Source organism: Phalangium opilio, unplaced genomic scaffold, assembly GCF_054372755.1.
Source record: "Phalangium opilio isolate 3A_F unplaced genomic scaffold, DU_Popi_V2 ptg000087l_1, whole genome shotgun sequence".
NCBI lineage: Eukaryota > Metazoa > Arthropoda > Arachnida > Opiliones > Phalangiidae > Phalangium > Phalangium opilio.
The window spans coordinates 2,970,916-2,990,560 of NW_028324192.1; the positions used below are offsets into that span (position 1 = coordinate 2,970,916).

The 19,645-nt window shown below is 44.1% G+C and overlaps 2 non-coding genes across 2 annotated transcripts; both read right to left on the bottom strand.

Moving 5' to 3' along the window:
* Nucleotides 1-6,904: 6,904 nt before the first annotated feature.
* On the bottom strand, nucleotides 6,905-6,977 carry TRNAT-GGU (transfer RNA threonine (anticodon GGU)). Its single transcript has one exon. It is a non-coding gene; the product is annotated as a tRNA-Thr (tRNA).
* A 6,224-nt stretch (nucleotides 6,978-13,201) lies between these two features.
* TRNAT-GGU (transfer RNA threonine (anticodon GGU)) lies at nucleotides 13,202-13,274 on the bottom strand. Its single transcript has one exon. It is a non-coding gene; the product is annotated as a tRNA-Thr (tRNA).
* Between the last annotated feature and the right edge of the window lie 6,371 nt (nucleotides 13,275-19,645).

Here is a 19,645-nt window from a genome sequence, read left to right on the forward strand (position 1 = left end):
CGGATGGGCTCGAACCACCAACCTATTGGTTAACAGCCGAACGCGCTAACCATTGAGCCACGGAAGCTCAGAAATTAAATGGTTGTCACGTATTGTGGATAAGTTTTGACTTTTTACGCTACATCTGAGACCCCACAACACCTCTTCCGGGTGGGCCTGAACCACCAGCCTTTCGATTAACAGTTGAACGCGCTAATAATTGCGCCAGGGAAGCCCAAAAATTTAATGTTCGTCAGGTATTGTGGAAAAACTCTGACATTTTACGTTACATCTGAGACCTCACAACACCGCTCCCGGATGGGCTCTAACCACCAACCTATTGGTTAACAGCCGAACGCGCTAACCATTCAGCCACGGAAGCTCAGAAATTAAATGGTTGTCACGTATTGTGGAAAAACCTTGACTTTTTACGTCACATCTGAGACCTCACAACACCGCTCCCGGATGGGCTCTAACCACACACCTATTCGTTAACAGTCGAACGCGCTAACCTTTGAGCCAAGGAAGCCCAAAAATTTAATGGTCGTCAGGTATTGTGGCAAAACTTTGGCTTTCTACGTTACATTTGAGATCCCACACCACCGGTCCCGGGTGGGCTCAAACCACCAACTTATTGGTTAACAGCCGAACGCGCTAACCATTTAGCCACGGAAGCTCAGAAATTAAATGGTTGTCACGTATTGTGGGTAGGTTTTGACTTTTTACACTACATCTGAGACCCCACAACACCTCTTCCGGGTGGGCTTGAACCGCCAGCCTTTCGATTAACAGCTGAACGCGCTGACCATTGCGCCACGGAAGCCCAAAAAATAAATGGTCGTCAGGTATTGTGGAAAAATTTTGGCTTTCAACGTTACATTTGAGATCCCAAAATACCGCTCCCGGGTGGGCTCGAACCACCAACCTATTGGTTAACAGCCGAATTCGCTAACCATTGAGCCACGGAAGCTCAGAATTTAAGTGGTTGTCACATATTGTGGAAAAGTTTTAACATTTTACGTTACATTTGAGACGTCACAACACCGCTCCCGGATGGGCTCGAACCACCAACCTTTCGGTTAACAGCTGAACGCGCTAATCATTGCGCCACGGAAGCCCAAAAATTAAATGTTCGTCAGGTATTGTGGAAAAACTCTGACATTTTACGTTACATCTGAGACCTCACAACACCGCTCCCGGATGGGCTCGAACCACCAACCTATTGGTTAACAGCCGAACGCGCTAACCATTGCGCCACGGAAGACCAAAAGTTAAATGGTCGTCAGGTGTTGTGGAAAAAACCTTGACTTTTTACGTCACATCTGAGACGTCACAAAACCGCTCCCGGATGGGCTCGAACCACACACCTATTGGTAAACAGCCGAACGCGCTAACCTTTGAGCCACGGAAGCTCAGAAATTAAATGGTTGTCAGGTATTGTGGATAAGTTATGACTTTTTACGTTACATGTGTGACCCTACAACACCTCTTCCGGTTGGGCTCGAACCACCAACCTTTCGGTTAACAGCGGAACGCGCTAACCATTGCGCCAAGGATGCCCAAAAATTTAATGGTCGTCAGGTATTGTGGCAAAACTTTGGCTTTCTACGTTACATTTGAGATCCCACACCACCGCTCCCGGGTGGGCTCGAACCACCAACCTATTGGTTAACAGCCGAACGCGCTAACCATTCAGCCACGGAAGCTCAGAAATTAAATGGTTGTCACGTATTGTGGAAAAGTTTTGACTTTTTACGCTACATCTGAGACCCCACAACACCTCTCCCGGTTGGGCTCGAACCACCAACCTTTCGATTAACAGCTGAACGTGCTAACCATTGCGCCACGGAAGCCCAAAAATTCAATGTTCGTCAGGTATTGTGGAAAAACCTTGACTTTTTACGTCACATCTGAGACCTCACAACACCGCTCCCGGATGGGCTCGAACCACCAACCTATTGGTTAACAGCCGAACGCGCTAACCATTGCGCCACGGAAGACCAAAAATTAAATGGTCGTCAGGTGTTGTGGAAAAAACCTTGACTTTTTACGTCACATCTGAGACGTCACAAAACCGCTCCCGGATGGGCTCGAACCACACACCTATTGGTAAACAGCCGAACGCGCTAACCTTTGAGCCACGGAAGCTCAGAAATTAAATGGTTGTCAGGTATTGTGGATAAGTTATGACTTTTTACGTTACATGTGTGACCCTACAACACCTCTTCCGGTTGGGCTCGAACCACCAACCTTTCGGTTAACAGCCGAACGCGCTAACCATTGCGCCAAGGAAGCCCAAAAATTTAATGGTCGTCAGGTATTGTGGCAAAACTTTGGCTTTCTACGTTACATTTGAGATCCCACACCACCGCTCCCGGGTGGGCTCGAACCACCAACCAATTGGTTAACAGCCGAACGCGCTAACCATTGAGCCACGGAAGCTCAGAAATTAAATGGTTGTCACGTATTGTGGATAAGTTTTGACTTTTTACGCTACATCTGAGACCCCACAACACCTCTTCCGGGTGGGCCTGAACCACAAGCCTTTCGATTAACAGTTGAACGCGCTAATAATTGCGCCACGGAAGCCCAAAAATTAAATGTTCGTCAGGTATTGTGGAAAAACTCTGACATTTTACGTTACATCTGAGACCTCACAACACCGCTCCCGGATGGGCTCTAACCACCAACCTATTGGTTAACAGCCGAACGCGCTAACCATTCAGCCACGGAAGCTCAGAAATTAAATGGTTGTCACGTATTGTGGAAAAGTTTTGACTTTTTACGCTACATCTGAGACCCCACAACACCTCTCCCGGTTGGGCTCGAACCACCAACCTTTCGATTAACAGCTGAACGCGCTAACCATTGCGCCACGGAAGCCCAAAAATTCAATGTTCGTCAGGTATTGTGGAAAAACCTTGACTTTTTACGTCACATCTGAGACCTCACAACACCGCTCCCGGATGGGCTCGAACCACCAACCTATTGGTTAACAGCCGAACGCGCTAACCATTGAGCCACGGAAGCTCAGAAATTAAATGGTTGTCACGTATTGTGGATAAGTTTTGACTTTTTACGCTACATCTGAGACCCCACAACACCTCTTCCGGGTGGGCCTGAACCACCAGCCTTTCGATTAACAGTTGAACGCGCTAATAATTGCGCCAGGGAAGCCCAAAAATTAAATGTTCGTCAGGTATTGTGGAAAAACTCTGACATTTTACGTTACATCTGAGACCTCACAACACCGCTCCCGGATGGGCTCTAACCACCAACCTATTGGTTAACAGCCGAACGCGCTAACCATTCAGCCACGGAAGCTCAGAAATTAAATGGTTGTCACGTATTGTGGAAAAGTTTTGACTTTTTACGCTACATCTGAGACCCCACAACACCTCTCCTGGTTGGGCTCGAACCACCAACCTTTCGATTAACAGCTGAACGCGCTAACCATTGCGCCACGGAAGACCAAAAATTCAATGTTCGTCAGGTATTGTGGAAAAACCTTGACTTTTTACGTCACATCTGAGACCTCACAACACCGCTCCCGGATGGGCTCTAACCACCAACCTATTGGTTAACAGCCGAACGCGCTAACCATTGAGCCACGAAGCTCAGAAATTAAATGGTCGTCACGTATTGTGGAAAAACTTTGGCTTTCTACGTTACATTTGAGATCCCACAACACCGCTCCCGGGTGGGCTCGAACCACCAACCTATTGGTTAACAGCCGAACGCGTTAACCATTGCGCCACGGAAGCCCAAACATTAAATGGTCGTCAGGTATTGTGGAAAAACTTTGGCTTTCTACGTTACGTTTGAGATCCCACAACGCCGCTCCCGGGTGGGCTCGAACCACTAAATTATTTGTTAACTGCTGAACGCGCTAACCATTGCGCCACGGAAGCTCAGAAATTAAATGGTTGTCACGTATTGTGGAAAAGTTTTGACTTTTTACGCTACATCTGAGACCCCACAACACCTCTCCCGGGTGGGCTCGAACCTTCAACCTTTCGATTAACAGCTGAACGTGCTAATCATTGCGCCACGGAAGCCCAAAAATTAAATGGTCGTCAGGTATTGTGGAAAAACTTTGGCTTTCCACGTTACGTTTGAGATCCCACAGCACCGCACCCGGGTGGGCTCGAACCACCAACCTATTGGTTAACAGCCGAACGCCCTAAGCATTGCGCCACGGAAGCCCAAAAATTAAATGATCGTCAGGTATTGTGGAAAAACTTTGGCTTTCTACGTTACATTTGAGATCCCACAACGCCGCTCCCGGGTGGGCTCGAACCACTAACCTATTAGTTAACAGCCGAACGCGCTAACCATTGAGCCACGGAAGCTCAGAAATTAAATGGTTGTCACGTATTGTGGAAAAGTTTTGACTTTTTACGCTACATCTGAGACCCCACAACACCTCTCCCGGGTGGGCTCGAACCACCAACCTTTCGATTAACAGCTGAACGCGCTAACCATTGCGCCACGGAAGCCCAAAATTTCAATGTTCGTCAGGTATTGTGGAAAAACTCTGACATTTTATGTTACATCTGAGACGTCACAACACCGCTCCCGGGAGGGCTCAAACCACCAGTCTTTTGAATAGCAGCTGAACGCGCTAACCATTGCGCCACGGAAGCCCAAAAATTAAATGGTCGTCCGGTATTGTGGAAAAACCTTGACTTTTTACGTTACATCTGAGACCTCACTACACCGCTCCCGGATGGGCTCGAACCACCAACCTATTGGTTAAAAGCCGAACGCGCTAACCATTGCGCCACGGAAGCCCAAAAATTAAATGGTCGTCAGGTGTTGTGGAAAAAACCTTGGCTTTTTACGTCACACCTGAGACGTCACAACACCTATTCCGGTTGGGCTCGAACCACCAACCTTTCGGTTAACAGCCGAACGCGCTAACCATTGCGCCAAGGAAGCCCAAAAATTTAATGGTCGTCAGGTATTGTGGCAAAACTTTGGCTTTCTACGTTACATTTGAGATCCCACACCACCGCTCCTGGGTGGGCTCGAACCACCAACCTATTGGTTAACAGCCGAACGCGCTAACCATTGAGCCACGGAAGCTCAGAAATTAAATGGTTGTCACGTATTGTGGATAAGTTATGACTTATTACGTTACATCTGAGACCCTACAACACCTCTCTCGGTTGGGCTCGAACCACCAACCTTTCGGTTAACAGCCGAACGCTCTAACCATTGCGCCAAGGAAGCCCAAAAAATAAATGGTCGTCAGGTATTGTGGAAAAACTTTGGCTTTCTACGTTACATTTGAGATCCCACAACACCGCTCCCGGGTGGGCTCGAACCACCAACCTATTGGCTAACAGCCGAACGCGCTAAGCATTGAGCCACGGAAGCTCAGAAATTAAAAGGTTGTTACGTATTGTGGAAAAGTTTTGACATTTTACGCTACATCTGAGACCCCACAAAACCTCTCCCGGGTGGGCTCGAACCACCAACCTTTCGATTAACAGCTGAACGCGCTAATTATTGCGCCACGGAAGCCCAAAAATTAAATGTTCGTCAGGTATTGTGGAAAAACTCTGACATTTTACGTTACATTCGAGACGTCACAACACCGCTCCCGGGAGGGCTCAAACCACCAGTCTTTTGAATAGCAGCTGAACGCGCTAACCATTGCGCCACGGAAGCCTAAATATTAAATGGTCGTCATGTATTGTGGAAAAACTCTGACTTTTTACGTTACATCTGAGACCTCACAAAACGCTCCCGGATGGTCTCGAAAAACCAAAATTTCGGTTAAAAGCCGAAAGCGCTAGCCATTGAGCCACGGAAGCTCTGAAATTAAATGGTCGTCCGGTATTGTGGAAAAACTTTGACTTTTTACGTAACATCTGAGACCTCATAGCACCGCTCCCGGGTGTGCTCGAACCACCAAAGTTTCTGTTAACAGCCAAACGCGCTAACCATTGCGCCAAGGAAGCCCAAATATTAAATATTCGTCAGGTATTGTGGAAAAACTCTGACATTTTACGTCACATCTGAGAACTCACAACACCGCTCCCGGGTGGGCCCGAACCACCAACCTATTGGTTAACAGCCGAACACGCTAAACATTGAGCCACGGAAGCTCAGAAATTAAATCGTTGTCACGTATTGTGGAAAAGTTTTGACTTTTTACGCTACATCTGAGACCACACAACACCTCTCCCGGGTGGGCTCGAACCACCAACCTTTCGATTAACAGAAGAACGCGCTAACCATTGCGCCACGGAAGCTCAAAAATTAAATGGTCGTCAGGTATTGTGGAAAAACCTTGACTTTTTACGTCACATCTGAGACCCCACAACACCTCTCCCGGGTGGGCTCGAACCACCAACCTTTCGATTAACAGAAGAACGCGCTAAACATTGCGCCACGGAAGCTCAAAAATTAAATGGTCGTCAGGTATTGTGGAAAAACCTTGACTTTTTACGTCACATCTGAGACCTCACAACACCGCTCCCGAAAGGGCTCAAACCACCAGTCTTTTGAATAACAGCTGAACGCGCTAACCATTGCGCCCCGGAAGCCCAAAAATTAAATGGTCGTCAGGTATTGTGGAAAAACTTTGGCTTTCTACGTTACATTTGAGATCCCACAACACCGCTCCCGGGTGGGCTCGAACCACCAACCTATTGGCTAACAGCCGAACGCGCTAACCATTGAGCCACGAAAGCTCAGAAATTAAATGGTTGTCATGTATTGTGGAAAAGTTTTGACTTTTTACGCTGCATCTGAGACCCCACAACACCTCTCTCGGGTGGGCTCGAACCACCAACCTTTCGATTAACAGCTGAACGCGCTAATTATTGCGCCACGGAAGCCCAAAAATTAAATGGTCGTCAGGTATTCTGGAAAAACTTTGGCTTTCTACGTTACATTCGTGATCCCACAACACCGCTCCCGGGTGGGCTTGAACCACCAACCTTTCGGTTACCAGCCGAACGCGCTAACCATTGCGCCAAGGAAGCCCAAAAATTAAATGGTCGTCAGGTATTGTGGAAAAACTTTGGCTTTCTACGTTACATGTGAGATCCCACAACACCGCTCCCGGGTGGCCTCGAACCACCAATCTATTGGTTAACAGCCGAACGCGCTAACTATTGAGCCACGGAAGCCCAAAAATTAAATGTTCGTCAGGTATTGTGGAAAAACCTTGACTTTTTACGTAACATCTGAGACGTCACAACCACCAACCTTTCGGTTAACAGCTGAACGCGCTAATCATTGCGCCACGGAAGCCCAAAAATTAAATGTTCGTCAGGTATTGTGGAAAAACTCTGACATTTTACGTTACATCTGAGACCTCACAACACCGCTCCCGGATGGGCTCGAACCACCAACCTATTGGTTAACAGCCGAACGCGCTAACCATTGCGCCACGGAAGACCAAAAAGTGAATGGTCGTCAGGTGTTGTGGAAAAAACCTTGACTTTTTACGTCACATCTGAGACGTCACAAAACCGCTCCCGGATGGGCTCGAACCACACACCTATTGGTAAACAGCCGAACGCGCTAACCTTTGAGCCACGGAAGCTCAGAAATTAAATGGTTGTCAGGTATTGTGGATAAGTTATGACTTTTTACGTTACATGTGTGACCCTACAACACCTCTTCCGGTTGGGCTCGAACCACCAACCTTTCGGTTAACAGCCGAACGCGCTAACCATTGCGCCAAGGAAGCCCAAAAATTTAATGGTCGTCAGGTATTGTGGCAAAACTTTGGCTTTCTACGTTACATTTGAGATCCCACACCACCGCTCCCGGGTGGGCTCGAACCACCAACCAATTGGTTAACAGCTGAACGCGCTAACCATTGAGCCACGGAAGCTCAGAAATTAAATGGTTGTCACGTATTGTGGATAAGTTTTGACTTTTTACGCTACATCTGAGACCCCACAACACCTCTTCCGGGTGGGCCTGAACCACAAGCCTTTCGATTAACAGTTGAACGCGCTAAAAATTGCGCCACGGAAGCCCAAAAATTAAATGTTCGTCAGGTATTGTGGAAAAACTCTGACATTTTACGTTACATCTGAGACCTCACAACACCGCTCCCGGATGGGCTCTAACCACCAACCTATTGGTTAACAGCCGAACGCGCTAACCATTCAGCCACGGAAGCTCAGAAATTAAATGGTTGTCACGTATTGTGGAAAAGTTTTGACTTTTTACGCTACATCTGAGACCCCACAACACCTCTCCCGGTTGGGCTCGAACCACCAACCTTTCGATTAACAGCTGAACGCGCTAACCATTGCGCCACGGAAGCCCAAAAATTCAATGTTCGTCAGGTATTGTGGAAAAACCTTGACTTTTTACGTCACATCTGAGACCTCACAACACCGCTCCCGGATGGGCTCGAACCACCAACCTATTGGTTAACAGCCGAACGCGCTAACCATTGAGCCACGGAAGCTCAGAAATTAAATGGTTGTCACGTATTGTGGATAAGTTTTGACTTTTTACGCTACATCTGAGACCCCACAACACCTCTTCCGGGTGGGCCTGAACCACCAGCCTTTCGATTAACAGTTGAACGCGCTAATAATTTCGCCAGGGAAGCCCAAAAATTAAATGTTCGTCAGGTATTGTGGAAAAACTCTGACATTTTACGTTACATCTGAGACCTCACAACACCGCTCCCGGATGGGCTCTAACCACCAACCTATTGGTTAACAGCCGAACGCGCTAACCATTCAGCCCCGGAAGCTCAGAAATTAAATGGTTGTCACGTATTGTGGAAAAGTTTTGACTTTTTACGCTACATCTGAGACCCCACAACACCTCTCCTGGTTGGGCTCGAACCACCAACCTTTCGATTAACAGCTGAACGCGCTAACCATTGCGCCACGGAAGCCCAAAAATTCAATGTTCGTCAGGTATTGTGGAAAACCCTTGACTTTTTACGTCACATCTGAGACCTCACAACACCGCTCCCGGATGGGCTCTAACCACCAACCTATTGGTTAACAGCCGAACGCGCTAACCATTGAGCCACGAAGCTCAGAAATTAAATGGTCGTCACGTATTGTGGATAAGTTTTGACTTTTTACGCTACATCTGAGACCCCACAACACCTCTTCCGGGTGGGCCTGAACCACCAGCCTTTCGATTAACAGTTGAACGCGCTAATAATTTCGCCAGGGAAGCCCAAAAATTAAATGTTCGTCAGGTATTGTGGAAAAACTCTGACATTTTACGTTACATCTGAGACCTCACAACACCGCTCCCGGATGGGCTCTAACCACCAACCTATTGGTTAACAGCCATACGCGCTAACCATTCAGCCCCGGAAGCTCAGAAATTAAATGGTTGTCACGTATTGTGGAAAAGTTTTGACTTTTTACGCTACATCTGAGACCCCACAACACCTCTCCTGGTTGGGCTCGAACCACCAACCTTTCGATTAACAGCTGAACGCGCTAACCATTGCGCCACGGAAGCCCAAAAATTCAATGTTCGTCAGGTATTGTGGAAAACCCTTGACTTTTTACGTCACATCTGAGACCTCACAACACCGCTCCCGGATGGGCTCTAACCACCAACCTATTGGTTAACAGCCGAACGCGCTAACCATTGAGCCACGAAGCTCAGAAATTAAATGGTCGTCACGTATTGTGGAAAAACTTTGGCTTTCTACGTTACATTTGAGATCCCACAACACCGCTCCCGGGTGGGCTCGAACCACCAACCTATTGGTTAACAGCCGAACGCGTTAACCATTGCGCCACGGAAGCCCAAACATTAAATGGTCGTCAGGTATTGTGGAAAAACTTTGGCTTTCTACGTTACGTTTGAGATCCCACAACGCCGCTCCCGGGTGGGCTCGAACCACTAAATTATTTGTTAACTGCTGAACGCGCTAACCATTGCGCCACGGAAGCTCAGAAATTAAATGGTTGTCACGTATTGTGGAAAAATTTTGACTTTTTACGCTACATCTGAGACCCCACAACACCTCTCCCGGGTGGGCTCGAACCTTCAACCTTTCGATTAACAGCTGAACGTGCTAATCATTGCGCCACGGAAGCCCAAAAATTAAATGGTCGTCAGGTATTGTGGAAAAACTTTGGCTTTCCACGTTACGTTTGAGATCCCACAACACCGCACCCGGGTGGGCTCGAACCACCAACCTATTGGTTAACAGCCGAACGCCCTAAGCATTGCGCCACGGAAGCCCAAAAATTAAATGATCGTCAGGTATTGTGGAAAAACTTTGGCTTTCTACGTTACATTTGAGATCCCACAACGCCGCTCCCGGGTGGGCTCGAACCACTAACCTATTAGTTAACAGCCGAACGCGCTAACCATTGAGCCACGGAAGCTCAGAAATTAAATGGTTGTCACGTATTGTGGAAAAGTTTTGACTTTTTACGCTACATCTGAGACCCCACAACACCTCTCCCGGGTGGGCTCGAACCACCAACCTTTCGATTAACAGCTGAACGCGCTAACCATTGCGCCACGGAAGCCCAAAATTTCAATGTTCGTCAGGTATTGTGGAAAAACTCTGACATTTTATGTTACATCTGAGACGTCACAACACCGCTCCCGGGAGGGCTCAAACCACCAGTCTTTTGAATAGCAGCTGAACGCGCTAACCATTGCGCCACGGAAGCCCAAAAATTAAATGGTCGTCCGGTATTGTGGAAAAACTTTGACTTTTTACGTAACATCTGAGACCTCATAGCACCGCTCCCGGGTGTGCTCGAACCACCAACCTTTCTGTTAACAGCCGAACGCGCTAACGATTGCGCCACGGAAGCCCAAAATTTAAATGGTCGTCCGGTATTGTGGAAAAACCTTGACTTTTTACGTCACATCTGAGACGTCACAACACCGCTCCCGGATGGGCTCGAACTACCAACCTATTGGTTAACAGCCGAACGCGCTAACCATTGAGCCACGGAAGCTCAGAAATTAAATGGTTGTCACGTATTGTGGAAAAGTTTTGACTTTTTACGCTACACCTGAGACCCCACAACACCTCTCCCGGGTGGGCTCGAACCTTCAACCTTTCGATTAACAGCTGAACGCGCTAGTCATTGCGGCACGGAAGCCCAAAAATTAAATGTTCGTCAGGTATTGTGGAAAAACTCTGACATTTTACGTTACATCTGAGACCTCACTACACCGCTCCCGGATGGGCTCGAACCACCAACCTATTGGTTAAAAGCCGAACGCGCTAACCATTGCGCCACGGAAGCCCAAAAATTAAATGGTCGTCAGGTGTTGTGGAAAAAACCTTGGCTTTTTACGTCACACCTGAGACGTCACAACACCTATTCCGGTTGGGCTCGAACCACCAACCTTTCGGTTAACAGCCGAACGCGCTAACCATTGCGCCAAGGAAGCCCAAAAATTTAATGGTCGTCAGGTATTGTGGCAAAACTTTGGCTTTCTACGTTACATTTGAGATCCCACACCACCGCTCCTGGGTGGGCTCGAACCACCAACCTATTGGTTAACAGCCGAACGCGCTAACCATTGAGCCACGGAAGCTCAGAAATTAAATGGTTGTCACGTATTGTGGATAAGTTATGACTTATTACGTTACATCTGAGACCCTACAACACCTCTCTCGGTTGGGCTCGAACCACCAACCTTTCGGTTAACAGCCGAACGCTCTAACCATTGCGCCAAGGAAGCCCAAAAAATAAATGGTCGTCAGGTATTGTGGAAAAACTTTGGCTTTCTACGTTACATTTGAGATCCCACAACACCGCTCCCGGGTGGGCTCGAACCACCAACCTATTGGCTAACAGCCGAACGCGCTAAGCATTGAGCCACGGAAGCTCAGAAATTAAAAGGTTGTTACGTATTGTGGAAAAGTTTTGACATTTTTCGCTACATCTGAGACCCCACAAAACCTCTCCCGGGTGGGCTCGAACCTTCAACCTTTCGATTAACAGCTGAACGCGCTAACCATTGCGCCACGGAAGCCTAAATATTAAATGGTCGTCATGTATTGTGGAAAAACTCTGACTTTTTACGTTACATCTGAGACCTCACAAAACGCTCCCGGATGGGCTCGAAAAACCAAAATTTCGGTTAAAAGCCGAAAGCGCTAGCCATTGAGCCACGGAAGCTCTGAAATTAAATGGTCGTCCGGTATTGTGGAAAAACTTTGACTTTTTACGTAACATCTGAGACCTCATAGCACCGCTCCCGGGTGTGCTCGAACCACCAAACTTTCTGTTAACAGCCAAACGCGCTAACCATTGCGCCAAGCAAGCCCAAATATTAAATATTCGTCAGGTATTGTGGAAAAACTCTGACATTTTACGTCACATCTGAGAACTCACAACACCGCTCCCGGGTTGGCCCGAACCACCAACCTATTGGTTAACAGCCGAACACGCTAAACATTGAGCCACGGAAGCTCAGAAATTAAATCGTTGTCACGTATTGTGGAAAAGTTTTGACTTTTTACGCTACATCTGAGACCACACAACACCTCTCCCGGATGGGCTCGAACCACCAACCTTTCGATTAACAGAAGAACGCGCTAACCATTGCGCCACGGAAGCTCAAAAATTAAATGGTCGTCAGGTATTGTGGAAAAACCTTGACTTTTTACGTCACATCTGAGACCCCACAACACCTCTCCCGGGTGGGCTCGAACCACCAACCTTTCGATTAACAGAAGAACGCGCTAAACATTGCGCCACGGAAGCTCAAAAATTAAATGGTCGTCAGGTATTGTGGGAAAACCTTGACTTTTTACGTCACATCTGAGACCTCACAACACCGCTCCCGAAAGGGCTCAAACCACCAGTCTTTTGAATAACAGCTGAACGCGCTAACCATTGCGCCCCGGAAGCCCAAAAATTAAATGGTCGTCAGGTATTGTGGAAAAACTTTGGCTTTCTACGTTACATTTGAGATCCCACAACACCGCTCCCGGGTGGGCTCGAACCACCAACCTATTGGCTAACAGCCGAACGCGCTAACCATTGAGCCACGAAAGCTCAGAAATTAAATGGTTGTCACGTATTGTGGAAACGTTTTGACTTTTTACGCTGCATCTGAGACCCCACAACACCTCTCTCGGGTGGGCTCGAACCACCAACCTTTCGATTAACAGCTGAACGCGCTAATTATTGCGCCACGGAAGCCCAAAAATTAAATGGTCGTCAGGTATTCTGGAAAAACTTTGGCTTTCTACGTTACATTCGTGATCCCACAACACCGCTCCCGGGTGGGCTTGAACCACCAACCTTTCGGTTACCAGCCGAACGCGCTAACCATTGCGCCAAGGAAGCCCAAAAATTAAATGGTCGTCAGGTATTGTGGAAAAACTTTGGCTTTCTACGTTACATGTGAGATCCCACAACACCGCTCCCGGGTGGCCTCGAACCACCAACCTATTGGTTAACAGCCGAACGCGCTAACTATTGAGCCACGGAAGACAAAAAATTAAATGTTCGTCAGGTATTGTGGAAAAACCTTGACTTTTTACGTAACATCTGAGACGTCACAACACCGCTCCCGGATGGGCTTGAACCACCAACCTTTCGGTTAACAGCCGAACGCGCTAACCATTGCGCCACGGAAGCCCAAAAATTAAATGGTCGTCAGGTATTGTGGAAAAACTTTGGCTTTCTACGTTACATTCGAGATCCCACAACACCGCTCCCGGGTATGCTTGAAGCACCAACCTATTGGCTAACAGCCGAACGCGCTAACCATTGAGCCACGGAAGCTCAGAAATTAAATGGTTGTCAGGTATTGTGGAAAAACTTTGGCTTTCTACGTTACATTTGAGACCCCACAACCACCAACCTTTCGATTAACAGCTGAACGCGCTAACCATTGAGCCACGGAAGCTCAGAAATTAAATGGTCGTCAGGTATTGTGGAAAAACTTTGGCTTTCTACGTTACATTTGAGATCCCACAACACCGCTCCCGGGTGTGCTCGAACCACCAACCTATTGGCTAACAGCCGAACGCGCTAACCATTGAGCCACGAAGGCTCAGATATTAAATGGTTGTCAGGTATTGTGGAAAAGTTTTGACTTTTTACGCTACATCTGAGACCTCACAACACCGCTCCCGAAAGGGCTCAAACCACCAGTCTTTTGAATAACAGCTGAACGCGCTAACCATTGCGCCCCGGAAGCCCAAAAATTAAATGGTCGTCAGGTATTGTGGAAAAACTTTCGCTTTCTACGTTACATTTGAGATCCCACAACACCGCTCCCGGGTGGGCTCGAACCACCAACCTATTGGCAAACAGCCGAACGCGCTAACCATTGAGCCACGAAAGCTCAGAAATTAAATGGTTGTCACGTATTGTGGAAAAGTTTTGACTTTTTACGCTACATCTGAGACCCCACAACACCTCTCTCGGGTGGGCTCGAACCACCAACCTTTCGATTAACAGCTGAACGCGCTAATTATTGCGCCACGGAAGCCCAAAAATTAAATGGTCGTCAGGTATTCTGGAAAAATTTTGGCTTTCTACGTTACATTCGTAATCCCACAACACCTCTCCCAGGTGGGCTCGAACCACCATCCTTTCGGTTAACAGCCGAACGCGCTAACCATTGCGCCAAGGAAGCCCAAAAATGAAATGGTCGTCAGGTATTGTGGAAAAACTTTGGCTATTTACGTTACATTTGAGATCCCAAAACACCGCTCCCGGGTGGGCTCGAAACACCAACCTATTGCTTAACAGCCGAACGCGCTAACCATTGAGCCACGGAAGCTCAGAAAATAAATGGTTATCACGTATTATGGAAAAAGTTTGACTTTTCACGCTACATCTGAGACCTCACAACACCGCTCCCGGATGGGCTCGAACCACCAACCTTTCGATTAACAGCCGAACGCGCTAACATTGTGCCACGGAAGCCCAAACATTAAATGTTCGTCAGGACAATAAATAAAAATGTACCTCGATTTTTAATAACATTTTCAAAATCGACGTTTCACGGCCAAAGAAGCATATTTTGAGTATTTCTTCACTATTTTCAAATATAACCACTGAAACCATTATTTTTAAACTTTTTGCTTTAATTCAAGCAATGTAACGATATTCATTCAAAAAACTGTTAAAATTCAATTTTCAATAAGAAATCGTATTCACGGATTTTGTGTCTTGAAGAAGAAAAACCTGCGATTTTTTCGGTACTTTTTTGAATGCATTTTTTTCTGGAGAAATTTTTGACCGAATTCAGCTTAATTCCCTATAAAACACGAATTAAAAGTGATTTCATCTCCAGAAAAAAAAATTTCTCCAGAAAAAAAAGCATTCAAAAAAGTACCGAAAAAATCGCAGGTTTTTCTTCTTCAAGACACAAAATCCGTGAATACGATTTCTTATTGAAAATTGAATTTTAACAGTTTTTTGAATGAATATCGTTACATTGCTTGAATTAAAGCAAAAAGTATAAAAATAATGGTTTCAGTGGTTATATTTGAAAATAGTGAAGAAATTCTCAAAATATGCTTCTTTGGCCGTGAAACGTCGATTTTGAAAATGTTATTAAAAATCGAGGTACATTTTTATTTATTGTTCAATCGAGATGAAATCACTTTTATTGAGTGTTTTATAGGGAATTAAGCTGAATTCGGTCAAAACTTTTTTCTCCAGAAAAAAATGCATTCAAAAAAGTACCGAAAAAATTGCATGTTTTTCTTCTTCAAGATACAAAATCCGTGACAACGATTTCTTATTGAAAAATTTAATTTTAACAGTTTTTTGATTGAATATCGTTACATTTGCTTGAATTAAAGCAAAAAGTATAAAAATAATGGTTTCAGTGAACATATTTGAAAATAGTGAAGAAATACTCAAAGTATGCTTCTTTGGCCGTGAAACGTCGATTTTGAAAATGTTATCAAAAATCGAGGTAAATTTTTAATTATTGTTAAATCGAGATGAAATCACTTTCAAAGAGTGTTTTATAGGGAATTAAGCTGAATTCGGTCAAAAATTTCTCCAGAAAAAAATGCATTCAAAAGTGTACCGAAAAAATCGCATGTTTTTCTTCTTCAAGATACAAAATCCGTGACAACGATTTCTTATTGAAAAATTGAATTTTAACAGTTTTTTGAATGAATATCGTTACATTTGCTTGAATTAAAGCAAAAAGTATAAAAATAATGGTTTCAGTGGTTATATTTGAAAATAGTGAAGAAATACTCAAAATATGCTTCTTTGGCCGTGAAACGTCGATTTTGAAAATGTTATTAAAAATCGAGGTACATTTTTATTTATTGTTCAATCGAGATGAAATCACTTTTAATGAGTGTTTTATAGGGAATTAAGCTCAATTCGGTCAAAAATTTCTCCTGAAAAAAATGCATTCAAAAAAGTACCGAAAAAATCGCATGTTTTTTTTCTTCAAGATACAAAATCCGTGACAACGATTTCTTATTTAAAATTGAATTTTAACAGTTTGTTGAATGAATATCGTTACATTTGCTTGAATTAAAGCAAAAAGTATAAAAATAATGGTTTCAGTGGTTATTTTTGAAAATAGTGAAGAAATACTCAAAATATGCTTCTTTGGCCGTGAAACGTCGATTTTGAAAATGTTATTAAAAATCGAGGTACATTTTTATTTATTGTTCAATCGAGATGAAATCACTTTTAATGAGTGTTTTATAGGGAATTAAGCTGAATTCGGTCAAAAATTTCTCCAGAAAAAAATTCATTCAAAAAAGTACCGAAAAAATCGCAGGTTTTTCTTCTTCAAGACACAAAATCCTTGAATACGATTTCTTACTGAAAATTGAATTTTAACAGTTTTTTGAATGAATATCGTTACATTGCTTGAATTAAAGCAAAAAGTATAAAAATAATGGTTTCAGTGAACATATTTGAAAATTGTGAAAAAATACTCAAAGTATGCTTCTTTGGCCGTGAAACGTCGATTTCGAAAATGTTATTAAAAATCGAGGTAAATTTTTAATTATTGTTCAATCGAGATGAAATCACTTTCAAAGAGTGTTTTATAGGGAATTAAGCAGAATTCGGTCAAACATTTCTCCAAAAAAAAAAATGCATTCAAAAGTGTACCGAAAAAATCGCATGTTTTTTTTCTTCAAGATACAATATCCGTGACAACGATTTCTTATTTAAAATTGAATTTTAACAGTTTGTTGAATGAATATCGTTACATTTGCTTGAATTAACGCAAAAATTACAAAAATAATGGTTTCAGTGGTTATATTTGAAAACAGTGAACAAATACTCAAAATGTTTTTCTTAGGCCGAGTTACGTCGATTTTGAAAATGTTATTAAAAATCGAGGTACATTTTTATTTATTGTTCAATCGAGATGAAATCACTTTTAATGAGTGTTTTATAGGGAATTAAGCTGAATTCGGTCAAAAATTTCTCCTGAAAAAATGTTAATTATGAGCCTCCAAAGTTTAGTGCAAAAATCATAAGTAACATAATAAAAATAAGTGAGACGATACCAAAAATGACGAACATTTTGCTTAATATCTCGGCCCTTGTTTGTCGTAGCTCAATATTTTTAGTATGGTTAGATGGGGGACAATTTGGACTATAGCATATCCTATGGACATCCCCTTATCTTTAGTAGACACAGAGTTATGGGCCTGCAAAGTATAGTCTAATGCATTTCCTATGGACGGGTTGTATGTTTACGTTTGGCTTAATTACTCGGCTCCTGTTTGTCGTAGCTCAATGTTTTTAGTATGGTTAGATGGGGGACAAATTGGACTATAACATACTCAAAGGACATCCCCGTATCTCCAGTGGAAACTGAGTTACGAGCCTGCAAAGTATAGTCTAACTCATTTCCTATGGAGGGGGTTTGTTTCTTTACGTTTTGCTTAAGTACTCGGCCCCTGTTTGTCGTAACCCAAAGTTTTTAGTATGGTTAGATGAAGGACAAATTGGACCATAACATATCCTAAGGACATCCCGGTATCTCTAGTAGACACAGAGTTATGGGCCTTGCAAAGTATAGTCTAATGCATTTTCTATGGAGGGGTTTGTTTATTCACGTATTGCTTAATTACTTGACCCTGTTCTTTCGATTAAAAATAATAACATATCTTTAGTGTAGCGGTTATCGCATCCGCCTCACTCCCGGAAGGCCACAGGTTCGAAACCGCGAAGTTTTTTTTTTTGCTTGGAACATGCAAAGACCTTTATAATTATCCGAACATTTGTGTCAAGGTCACATTATTTACATCCCCGTATCTCTGGTAGAACCAGAGTTACGAGCCTCCAGAATTTAGTCTAATGTATTTCCTATGGAGGGGTTTGTTTGTTTACGATTAGCTTAATTACTCGACTACTGTTTGTCGTAGCCCTAATTCTTAGTATGGCTAGATGGGGGACAAATTGGTCTATAACATACTCAAAGGACATCCCCGTATCTCCAGTAGAAACAGAGTTACGAGCCTGCAAAGTTTATTTTCAAAAATCAAAAGTAACTTTCTAACAATAAGTGAGACAAAAAGTAAGTTGACGACGATATTGAGGTTGCCTCAGGTTTAAAGTATCCTTGCATGGGGAGCAAAGAGTACTATAACATATCCAAAGGAGATCCCAGTATCTCGTGTAGAACAAGAGTTATGAGCCTCCAAAGTTTAGTGCAAAAATCATAAGTAACATAATAAAAATAAGTGAGACGATACCAAAGTTGACGAACATTTTGCTTAATATCTCGGCCCCTGTTTGTCGTAGCTCAATGTTTTTAGTATGATTAGATGGGGGACAATTTGGACTATAACATATCCTAAGGACATCCCCGTATCTCTAGTAAACACAGAGTTATGGGCCTGCAAAGCATAGTCTAATGCATTTCCTTTGGACGGGTTGTTTGTTTACGTTTAGCTTAATTACTCGGCCCCTGTTTTTCGTAGCTCAATGTTTTTAGTATGGTTAGATGGGGGACAAATTGGACTATAACATACTCAAAGGACTTCCCCGTATCTCCAGTAGAAACAGAGTTAAGAGCCTCCAAAGTATGGTCTAATGCATTTCCTATGGAGGGGGTTTGTTTCGTTACGTTTTGCTTAAGTACTCGGCCCCTGTTTGTCGTAGCCCAAAGTTTTTAGTATGGTTAGATGGATGACAATTTGGAATATAACATATCCTAAGGACATCCCCGTATCTCTAGTAGACACAGAGTTATGGGCCTGCAAAGTATAGTCTAATGCATTTCCTATGGAGGGGTTTGTTTGTTTACGATTAGCTTAATTACTCGACTACTGTTTGTCGTAGCTCAATGTTTTTAGTATGGTTAGATGGGGGACAAATTGGACTATAACATACTCAAAGGACATCCCCGTATCTCCAGTAGAAACAGAGTTACGAGCCTGCAAAGTATAGTCTAATGCATTTTCTATGGAGGGGTTTGTTTGTTCACGTATTGCTTAATTACTTGACCCTGTTCTTTCGATTAAAAATAATAACATATCTTTAGTGTAGCGGTTATCGCATCCGCCTCACTCTCGGAAGGCCACAGATTCGAAACCACGAAGTTTTTTTTTTTGCTTGGAACATGCAAAGACCTTTATAATTATCCGAACATTTGTGTCAAGGTCACATTATTTACATCCCCGTATCTCTGGTAGAACCATAGTTACGAGCCTCCAGAATTTAGTCTAATGTATTTCCTATGGAGGGGTTTGTTTGTATAC